Below are 10645 nucleotides of genomic sequence, written 5' to 3'. Positions count from 1 at the left end.
ACATGTGTTCAATACAAAGTCTATTCCCACCTAGTAGTTAAGGCATGGGACCCTCCCTCACAACCACTCTGGGCCACAGCAGGACAGGGCAGGCTCTGTTTAGTCCCACCTTACAGGTGCAGGGCGGCGGGTGCCAAGTCTTAGAGGAGGAAGAATTTTGTCTTTAGCTTCCATAGCCAGGAGCTTAGACCAGGTCTTGAACAACGCCCTCAGGGGTAATGTCCAAGCAAAATGGCCCTGGTTCTGTGTTCTGGTACCCATTTGCAAGTATTACACCTATAGGCACTTATGTTAGTCCATCCCACTTTCATAAACAAAGCCTTGAATCACCAAAGAAAAATCCTGTCATGGCCTGGAAGTAGAATATCTATTTTAATTCCATAGACATTTGACCTTGGTTATAATAAGGTCACTTTACTCCAATGATAACTTTAAGCAGTCAGTATGTTCTTTAAAAGAATCATTTGAAAAGGCTGGCATTGTTCCGGTTGGGTTATAACTAGTCAAAATCACTTGGAAGCTCCTTTGTTTCCTCACATCTCAGGCTCAGAACCCTAGTAAAACATTTCTCTAATGGCTTTAGGGCTTCAGTTTAGGCCAGTGAGTCTGCTGGACCAGGAGTCTCGGCGTGTGGAGGGGTGAACTACAGAATTCCCAAGGGCATGTGTAGTTGGTTAAAGCGTATTCAGTATACCTATTTTCCCCCTAGTGGTCTGACCTCCAGAAAACCAAGCTTTTATCAAAGTCTTTTTGGTTGGTATGGAGACACAGAACATGGAAGGGGACTGAAAACCTTTGAGCCACCTGAGTTCTCTAAAAAGGTAAAAGCCGATTGCGTGGTCTACCACTTCTCAAACTGTTCCTGTTATTGGAAAGATGACCTGACTCTGTTTACACAGAATTAGGAGTATGTAATAGTCCCAGGCCAAGTCCCAGCATCCACTCATCGTGAGGAATGAGGGGCCAAGCCCCACGTAACCAGGGATATTTCCAGAAGAGGCAGTAGAGCCCACAGATTTATGTCCTCGAGAAAGGGAGGCTCTACCAGTGCTCTGTTTCTTGAGTGCTTCACCACTTCCTGGACTTCGTCTCTACTGATAACTAGGTACCATGGGCATGTAGGAGAGAAAAAGGGGGTTGGGGGAGTAGAATGCTCAAGTTGGAAGGGCCTTTAGGCCAGCCTTCTCACTGTAATATTCTGAGAGGATGAGGAGTTTACTCAAGCTCACTAGTAACTTGGCATCAGTACTAAGAATAGAACTCAGGGTGCTGAACTCCCAAGTCGGCGTCCATTTCAACTCCTCTGCACAATGCACCAACTCCACCCCTCGAGTTATTCCACTTATCCTCTGTACCCAGGGTTCCTCTGGGTCCACACTCTGCTTCTGGATCAGTGCTATTTAATACTACAGCCACTCACCACCTGTGCCCACTGGGTGCTTGACGTGTGCCCAGGTAGAATTGAGAGAGGCTGGAAGTGAAAAATCCACACTGGACTTGGAAGGTGGAGTGTGGAAAAAAGAAAGGAAACCATCTCATTAGTAGCTTTTATATTGGCTACATGTTGAAATGATACTCTTTTGGATACGTGGAGTCACATAAAATATATTATTAAAATTACTTTCACTTTTTAAAACACTTGTTTAACTTAGCTACTAGAAAATTCCATATGGGGCTTGCATAATATTTCTATTAAACAGCACCGTGCTAAATCTCCAGCAGAAGCAACCTGGTTGTCAGTTCTGAAGAGAGGCCTGGACAGGGCAGGTAATGGAGGAAGATCTCAGCAGGTGTCAAGAAACCGAGGCCCGGACTGACAGCAGGAGGGCTAGTGAGCCCAGCATTGGCTGCTGGACGGGACTCGGGCAGATGGATGGTATGTGGTAATGACACTCTGATAGGAAGGCCATGGAGACAGAGCCAGAGGGCATGGGGCTGGGAGGCCTGACTGCAATCCTGGGAAGAATGGGAGGACAGGGCAGTAGCCCTTGAAAGCAGTGATTATATGCTTGAGGGCCCACTCTGTATACCGGGCTGAATTCCAGTTCTGCCACTTGCTAGCTGTGTGACCTTGAACAGGTTACTTAACCTCTGTCTCTCAGGTTCCTCATCTGTAAAACGAGAGTAATGTTAAGAGTTCCTATGGCACAGGATACATGCAAAGCTCTTGGAACAGTGCCTGGCACAAAGTCGCTACTCAAAAGGTGTTAGCTATCACTATTATCATTACATGTCAGGAGAGCGAGCTGGGGCCATTCCCCTCTTTGGGCATCCTTCTGCATTCCTAAGATGGGCACAAACTTACAGGGCTAGCTGTTAGATCTAGGGTACCAAGCAGAGGTACAAGCTGATGTGAGACCAGTCGCAGATGAAGTTGACCCCCAAGCCAAAAGTCCAGGTGACACCTCAGCTGGAGTTGTGGATCAGGGGCCTGGGTGGTGGTCCTGTGGCCACAGCTGTGGTCCCAAGAGGCTGCGGGCCCAGGAAACCAGGCAGCTCAGCCCAACTCGGGTTCCCACTGCCCTTTCTGGGGCCATGCCTAGATTTGAGAGGCTTTGTCCCTGCCCTGCCATGTATAGGGATTCTGGGCCTCGGCACTGCAAGGGAAAAATCACATGGAGATGTATAAATCCCTCTGTCTATAGCTTAGATAACAAGCCCCAGCTCCTCCTGCAAAGCAAGCAGCAGCTTTTAACTGCTCCAAATGCTGCCATTTTCTGTTTGTGCTTGTCTCTAGGCTTAGAGAGCTTGTAAGAGGCAGACACAACACTCCATTGATATTCTCAGTCATGCCCAGCGGTTGAGCTCTTCTTCCCCCTGATAATGGGGTTACAGCCTGGGTTCAGCCCTGCGGATAGTTGAATCCCGGAAAGTATGTCCTGCTCCCCTCCCTCCTCCTCCACCCAACGATGTCTGAGGCCCGGCAAAGAGGTAAGCACAAGTGTCAATAGTAGACTTGGAACAAAAAGGATTTAGGAAATACTTTTTAATATCGGGCCTAATCCAGTGAGGTGTGAGACACTGGAATAGGAGACCCAGTGAAGCTGAGATGATCCAGTCTGAGGAAGGGAGTGATTTCTGGCTTCCCCGTGGCTGATATTTCCCCTCAACTTCAGAAGTGGGAGAGAAGACTTGCCCATCTGTTTGGAATTTACTACAAGAAAAAAGAGAGATGGGGAGGGAGAGAGAGAAAAAAAAGAGAGAAAAGAATGAGGAGGATGTGAGTGTGAATATGGTGTGTGTGTGAGTGTGTGTGTGAGTGTGTATGAATGAGAGAGAGAGAGAGAGAGAGAGAGAGAGAGAGAGAACCGAAAGAAAATTCATTCTCTTTGGCTACCATCTCTCCAAGCCTATTCCTTAGCATTCACCCTTACCAGCATTGGCATGAACACCAATAGTCAGGAATTTTCAGTGCCCCCAGGGGCAAGGGCTTTGAGTGGAAAATGTGTCATAGGTTATTGCCCGGCTGGTAGTCTTAATGGTAGAGTGAGGTTTGGCTAGTCCCGTAGACCCAAACGGCAGAGCAACAATCACCAGATGCTTCTAGAGTGTGTGTGCATCACACCCAAAATGTGTGTGCATGCATGTGTGTGTTGTGGTGGACATCTCCAGCCAAGCTCTATTGGGAGCCCACAGGCCACCCAGAGACCCCCTCAGGCTGGCCTCTGTGGGTATGGGTGGACATGAGGGCCGAGGCAGATTTGACAAGGTGGCAGGCAGATCGGAGAGGAGGGAGGAACTGAGCTGAGGCCATAACAGGGCTGGGCATGGGACTCATGGTGCCCTTGAGAAGGCCTAGCCAGGGGCAGGCTGGAAGCTCTGTTGTCAGACACAAGGCCACTGGGCCGGTAACCTAAGCCCAGGTGCTCACCATGTGACCACACTGTCCACAACCAATTGTAGGTGTTTGAGGCTGGCCTGGGCAAAGTGGGGTGGGGGGCATTAGTAGAAACCTCCTTATACGAAGTTGCCAAGCAAATTCGGAGACTTGCAGACTTCAAAGAGATCCCATGTCCAGACCTTAGGTTTGAGCTGGGGTGAGGCAGACTGGGAGGGGTAGGGAATCTGCTTTCCTACAAAATCAGAATACTGACAAAGGGGAGTGATGTGAAATGAAAGGAGCATTAGGTGGGGAGCTGGGAGGCCTGGACCACTGTAGATGACTTAGTCCAGAGTCCGATCCACGGGGAGACCCTGAGCAATGACTTCCCTTCTCTGGGCCTCAGAGTCTATCTCTGAGCGAGGGGGGCAGGCTCTGCGATCTCTAATGCCAGTCCTGATTAAGTCAGGCCTCACTGAGTCAAGATATATAGATTCTATTTATGACTGCAGACATTTTTGAATCCGTTACATCTGAGACTCAGTGGGACCTCCCAGAGCAATCATCCTTCCAGGCACACCCCCTCCCCCCAATAACTGCCCGACCTCAGATAGGAATCTTCACGAAATCATCCTTAGGGGAAGGGGTGAGCTGTGCCCCCACCTCTTCCATCTCACCTGCACCTCTGGAAGTCCTTCCTGTGTCTCCCTTTTATCCCTCCTTTACGTTAGGGCTCTCCTGCAAGTAGTGTCTCTAGGGTCCCATTTTTAATTTCTTTTGTTTCCCGCAACCAAGGAGAGGAAGAATCTGACTGCACATCTGTTTGGAATTTGGGGGTGGGGGTAGGGAAACGAGGCAGCTTGCTTCTCCTGCACTCCATGAGTTCCAGGCTGGGGAGAACCGGTGAGAGCCAGGGTCTCCCTGTTCTTCCCCCCACCCCCCCCACCCCCCATGGTCCTTGTCAGCTGCCTTCTCAGCCTGTCTCAACTCTGAAACAAACAAACAATCAGGAGGCAGACCTGAAACCTTGTGCTGAGGCGGCAAACAGCATGGCCGGGCTCTGGCCTTAATGGGCCCCAGCCCCGGCTTGTCTGCTCCTTCCCGGCCTGCCTGCCTCCAATGTGTTTCTGATTTGTACTGAGCTAGCAGCTCTGCCACGCTGAATGTGGCAGCTGCCTCAGCCCCGCCCCTCAGTGATCCAGGGGTGGGAAGGTTGGGAGAAGCCAGAAGCTTGGTGTAGAGGCCGTGGCAGGAACTTCTGAGATGGATATGCAGACGTGGCCGGGGAGAGGGGGTGGGAGCAAGGATGGATTTCATCTGGCTATAAACAAACATGCTTCTCATTTAGGGACCTGCGGGTGCCAGTCACCGGATCCCCCTTACCCATTTTCCAGGGGGCAGGCAGAGCGAGCATGGGGATATGGATGCTTGGAAAGTAGAATGGGCTCTTTTGCGAGGAGTGCCACTCTCCAAAGGTGGTGGGGATTTTCTGAGGATGGGAAAGGCAGAGGCGGGCATGGAGAAAATGAAGTTCCAAGAACTCTTGCCTCCAGAAAAGGCATGAGGGTATGGAGACAGGAAGTTCTGTCTGCAAAATCACTGAGCAGCAGGGGCCAGGGAATGTAATATTTCTGACTCCCCTCACCCAGTCCTAAAATGGGAGAATTCTGGGTGTCACGGGCCCGTTTGCTGTACCGTTTATTTGTTCCAGGGAACAGATGACCATCAAGAAGATAGTCCCTGGGCCTGGATGGCTTGGCCCTGGGGCACTTAAGGGAGGGCATCATGTCGTCTTTGCTCTCGTTTACCTTGTGCAACTACTCTTAAGTATACATGAACATTTTCTCGCCCATTTGGGTTAAACATCGTGGCACATTTGCCTTTGCCCTTTCAGCCTGGCCCTCTGTTTAAAGATACTACCTATATGTTCCACTGTGTGGAGGGGGCCAGCTGAGGAAACAAAGAAGTTGGCCACTTTTGGCCAAAGTAGTTTCGAATCTTCTGATGAAATCAGTTTTCTTTCTTTGTTTTTTCTTAAAATTTTTAATGCTTCTTTTTGAGAGAGGGTGGGGAGCAAGGGGTAGAGAGGGAGACAGAGAATCTGAAGCAGGCTCCAGGCTCCGAGCTGTCAGCAAAGAGCCCAATGCAGGGCTCGAACTCATGAACTGTTAGATCATCACCTGAGCCGAAGTTGGACGCTTAACCAACTGAGCCACCCAAGCAACCCGAAATTGGTTTTCTTTATTGTTTGTTTCACATTTTTTTTGTAGCCCCTGAAGCCACTGCTTGCTGTCTCAGGGATTGCTCTATCCCTGGAATTAGGGCTGAGACTGGAGTCAGGGTCAGAGTTGTATGGAAACAACCAGGATGGGTGGAAACATCCCTTAGGCCCTGGCCCTGACAGTTGTCCAACCATTGCTCTCTCAGCCTGGAACCGGCCTGCGGATTGGACTTGGTGGGAAGCTCGCTGGGCAGAAAGTTCAGGGGCCATGGAGAACCTTGGGTTCTGTTCACAGAGGAAACCCCTGTGTGCTGGCGGGGCCAGTCTGGGCTGCTGAGATGAGAGTGTGCTCCATCCTTGCAGCCTCCTTTCCAGACCCCCATTCGTGGGAGTGTGGGAGGGCGGGGGAGCAGAACATCCTCAGGAAAGCAGCCCTTGGGACCCTGTGGCTTTGTGGCTATTTATTCCTCCTCCTGCTTTTTCTTAAGCCCTAAACGTTTCTCACAGTGTCTAGCCAGTTCCATTTATGTAAGCAGCATTGTGTGTTAACAAGAAAAATATCCATTGGTGGTGTATGGAATCCAATGGCCTTTGTCCCCCAAGCCACCCAGTACTTCCCTTCTAGCTGATGCCAGGCCCTGCTGTGAGGCGGGGGATGGAGACTGTCTTCACAACCGTTGCCTCCGTCACACAATGGGATATATATGATGGGACTCTGTGTGTGTGTGTGTGTGTGTGTGTGTGTGTGCGTGCGCGCGCGCGTGTGCGTGCATCTGTGTGCGCGGTGTGGTGTGGTGTGTGGGGAACACACACCTTGCCCCGTGGCCCTTTGGGAGTGAGGGGCACAAGGTTTGTCCTGAGCAGTGTCAGGGCTGACAGAAGGGTTCTCTGGCAGACATCTCCCGCCTCTAGGCACTGTCCCAATCAACAGCCAGGCGGCCCCTCCTCTGCTTTCCTAGAGAAGTTCACCTCTCCTCTTCCTTTATTCTTGCTCCACCCTTCCTGGTTTCCCCATGTCTCCCCCAGGCCTGGAAGCCACTGAGTCACAGATTGAGGGTGCTGTGGTAGAGGGAGCAGAGACAGGCAGCTGCTAGAGTAACCAGCAGGCCGCCCATGGCAGGTGAGAAAAGCAAGCTTTAGGCTGAGCTCTGCCAGCAATGGGCTGCAGGATCTTGGAAAATTCATTCCCCGGTCTGAATCTCAGTTTCTCCACTTAAAACCTGCGGTGGGGGAGGGGAGATTAGATGAGATGGTTCCGGGGGGCAGTGGAGCCCAGGCAGAAGATGATCCAGGGCCCCACCTACCATGCTCCAGTGTGCCAGGAGACTGGGTACTGCTAGCAGGGCCAAAGGGCTCATATTCTTGTCTCACGAAAGGGCTCATATTCTTGTGTCTCAAGACAGCAGTCCCTTTAATCCTTTCACATAGGACCACAGGACCAGCGCTGGCTGTGGGGGCTTCAGGAGTAAGCTTCTTCGCCGATGATAAAGGGAAACAGAATCCATTCATTCATTCACTCATTCATTTATCCATTTACTTTTTCTTTCAGTAATCACGTAGCGGCACCCAGAGTGTCGGGCGCTGTTCAGCCACTTCCAGCGTGAGAGACTTATTACTCTTGTACTTCTGCAGTCAGAGGCCTCTGCCTGGCCTCTCCTCAGCTCAGCAACTCCCTCCCCCCGACCCCGGGCTCTAGGGAGTTGCCCCCACTTCTGCCTCTTCCCCACCCTGGTCCAGGCTCATGTCCAGTGGCCCCTGAGCTCACACTTTCTGAATGGCTGCCTGGCAGCTTTTCTTCCAGGACCAGTCCCACCTCTGCCAGACTAGGCCTCCGGGCCTCCACTCTTGGACTTCTCTTTTGCAGGCTCTTTAGCCCTGTCTCCTTTTCTCTCCTGTTCTCTCCAAACGCTAAAGATCCCTCCCCTTGTTTTGCTTTATCTAAGGTGTGGCCAGGCTCCAGGCCTCCCAATGGAGCCTTCTGGATCCAGCCCTCAGACATACAAACACCACACACACACACATATCCCAGCTCTGTGGCACTGGGCCTCCCAGCTCCCCCCACCCCCACCCCTGAGTACCTTCAAACCCGGCTCTTCTCGGTGCAGCTATGGGCAGTGATATTGACAAAGAAAGACCCAGGGGCAGCCAGCAGGGAGGGGCATGTGATTCAGCAGTGGGGACTGGTTTTGCTCTTGGGCAAGGATGGTGGAGGGAGGTGGGGGGGTGGGTAGGTGCTGGTGAGTGGGGATGGTGGAGGAGTATGTGTCAGGGGACCGCCAGCTGGGGTATGTGTCAGAGTGAATGGGCCGGTGCGTGTCTCCATGTGTGACCCTCCCAGCAGCCGTCAGCCTGCATTAGCGCACACATGGGTGAGCCTGCACGTGGGCACAAGAGGCAGCAGGGTACAAGGGAGGGTGGGAAAAAAAAAACAACCCACAACACTGGCTGCAGGGGCAGAAGAGGTTTCTAGTCCTGCCTCTGCTGCCAGGTTTCTAAGGCCCTTCCCCCTCTCTGAGCCTTAGTTTCTCCATCTGTAACCTGAGAGGGTTGAATTGGAGGTCTCCAAGGGCTATTACAGCTCTAACATGCCCTGCTTCCTTAACGTTCTGTGTACTAGGCCAGACTCAGAAACTTCCTTTCTAGGGAAAGACACACAGAGTCAGGTCTAAAATACCGATGAAATGGGGTGCCTGGGTGGCTCAGTCGGTTGAGTGTCTGTCTTTGGCTCAGGTCATGATCTCACGGTTCTTGAGTTCGAGCCCCACATCGGGCTCTGTGCTGACGGCTCACAGCCTGGAGCCTGCTTCATATTCTGTGTCTCCCTCTCTCTGCCCCTCCCCTAAGTGCACTTCGTCCCTCTCTGTTTCTGTCTCTCAAACATAAAACATTTTTATTTTTATTTTTTAAATATTTTATTTATTTCTGAGAGAGAGAGAGACAGTGTGAGCAGGGGAGGGTCAGAGAGAGGGGGAGACACAGAATCAGAAGCAGGCTCCAGGCTCTGAGCCGTCAGCACAGAGCCCGACGCGGGGCTCGAACCCACGAACTGTGAGAAAATGACCTGAGCCGAAGTCAGATGCTTAGCCGACTGAGCCACCCAGGTGCCCCCAAAAACATTTTTAAATACTGATGAAACTTCCTTTCCTTTACTCTTTTGTAAATCTTAGACTCTCCTTCTTGTAGTCTTCCTGGAGCCAATGTCAGGGCAGAGGTGGACAGGGGTGGGCCTGCCTTTGAGAAACCTCTCCCAGTTGAGGAGGACTGGGGGCTGAGAGGAGGTGTCCAGGGCTGCCGTGTGTTCCCAGATGCAAAGAGGAGGCTGCTGGCAGCAGTGAGGAGCCCACACCTGCCCTGTCACTGTCTGCCATCCCTCTAGGAGGGCCTTAAAGGCAGCAGCAGTGTAGTGGAAGGTTGGGCATCTCCCGAGGCCAAAACATGCTATATTTACTCAGGGGATGGGTATTATAGGCAAATAAAACCAGCACAATTTTCTGAAGCTGTTTTCGTTCACACTTTACGTAGGATTTTAAATATGCATTTGTTATTCCTATTTTATGGGAAATGGCTTATGGGGGCTGGTGGAAAATTACAGGAGGCTAAAATCTCACGTGCCAGCCTTGGTGCCACCATGGCTGCACTGGATTTTAATCTCGACCTTACCATCAGCTTCCCTGGAAGGCCCTGGGCAATCCACTCCCCTTTCCTGTGCCTCAGTTTGCCCATCTGCCCAATGCTGGTTTCCATTGTCCCCAAAGGGCCTACCTAGCAATAATTCCACTGCTTTTCCTAAGACCTTGAGCTGCGGAGGAGCTGCAAAAGGGAGGTCAGTTCCATCCGTATTCCAATGAAAACAAGAGGCCAGGCTTGGAACTCAGGCAGCGAAGCACACTTTCTAAGTCTTGATTGGAGGTCAGAGAGGTGAAGGGACTTGCACGAGGTCATAGAGCAAGTGGGTGGCAAAACCGGTCCAGACCAGGTCTTCTGGGTCCCAGTCCAATGCTCCTCCATTGTCCCCCACCCGTACACAGCTGATTTACTTCAAGGGGTTCTAGGAAAACGGGTGGGAATGAAGAGAGCTCTCAAGATCCACAGCTGGGTCTGAGAAGGTTAAATTCCCAGCTGGAAGCATTCAGCGAGGCCTCCAGAAAACGGGCAGTCCTTACAACTTGCAAATAAGTACTTCAGGCCACAGGAAATGATCCCAGACCACAAGGCCCCGGGATTGCACCAGAACAGCCCTGCCTGCATGTCAGCCAGCAAGTGGGAGAGGCGGCCTGGGGTGGGGTGGGAAGAGACATCCTACAGGCCTCAGCCTCAGGCCCAGTTCTGTGATTCTGCTAGCTGAAGAAATTTGAACAAGTCACCCCCAGCCCCATTTGTAAAATGTGATAATAGACAGTAGCGCCTCATTGGGTTGCCAGATAACTAGGTGGACTGGCAGATGTGCAAACTGTAAAATGCTGTTCAGGGAGGAGGGACTGTTGTGTCCTTTTAATTGCTGCTTATATGCCTGACTTCTGGGTCACTTCAGAGGAGGTCACCCTGGAGGTGCCATGTTCCAGGGCCAGTGCCCCCCCCCCCCCAATTTTTGACAGAGTGGGGAA

This window comes from Hyaena hyaena, unplaced genomic scaffold, assembly GCF_003009895.1.
Source record: "Hyaena hyaena isolate Hyena2069 unplaced genomic scaffold, ASM300989v1 scaffold_536, whole genome shotgun sequence".
Classification (NCBI taxonomy): domain Eukaryota; kingdom Metazoa; phylum Chordata; class Mammalia; order Carnivora; family Hyaenidae; genus Hyaena; species Hyaena hyaena.
The sequence above is the reverse complement of the archived record's forward strand: the minus strand, read 5'-3'. Positions refer to the sequence as shown.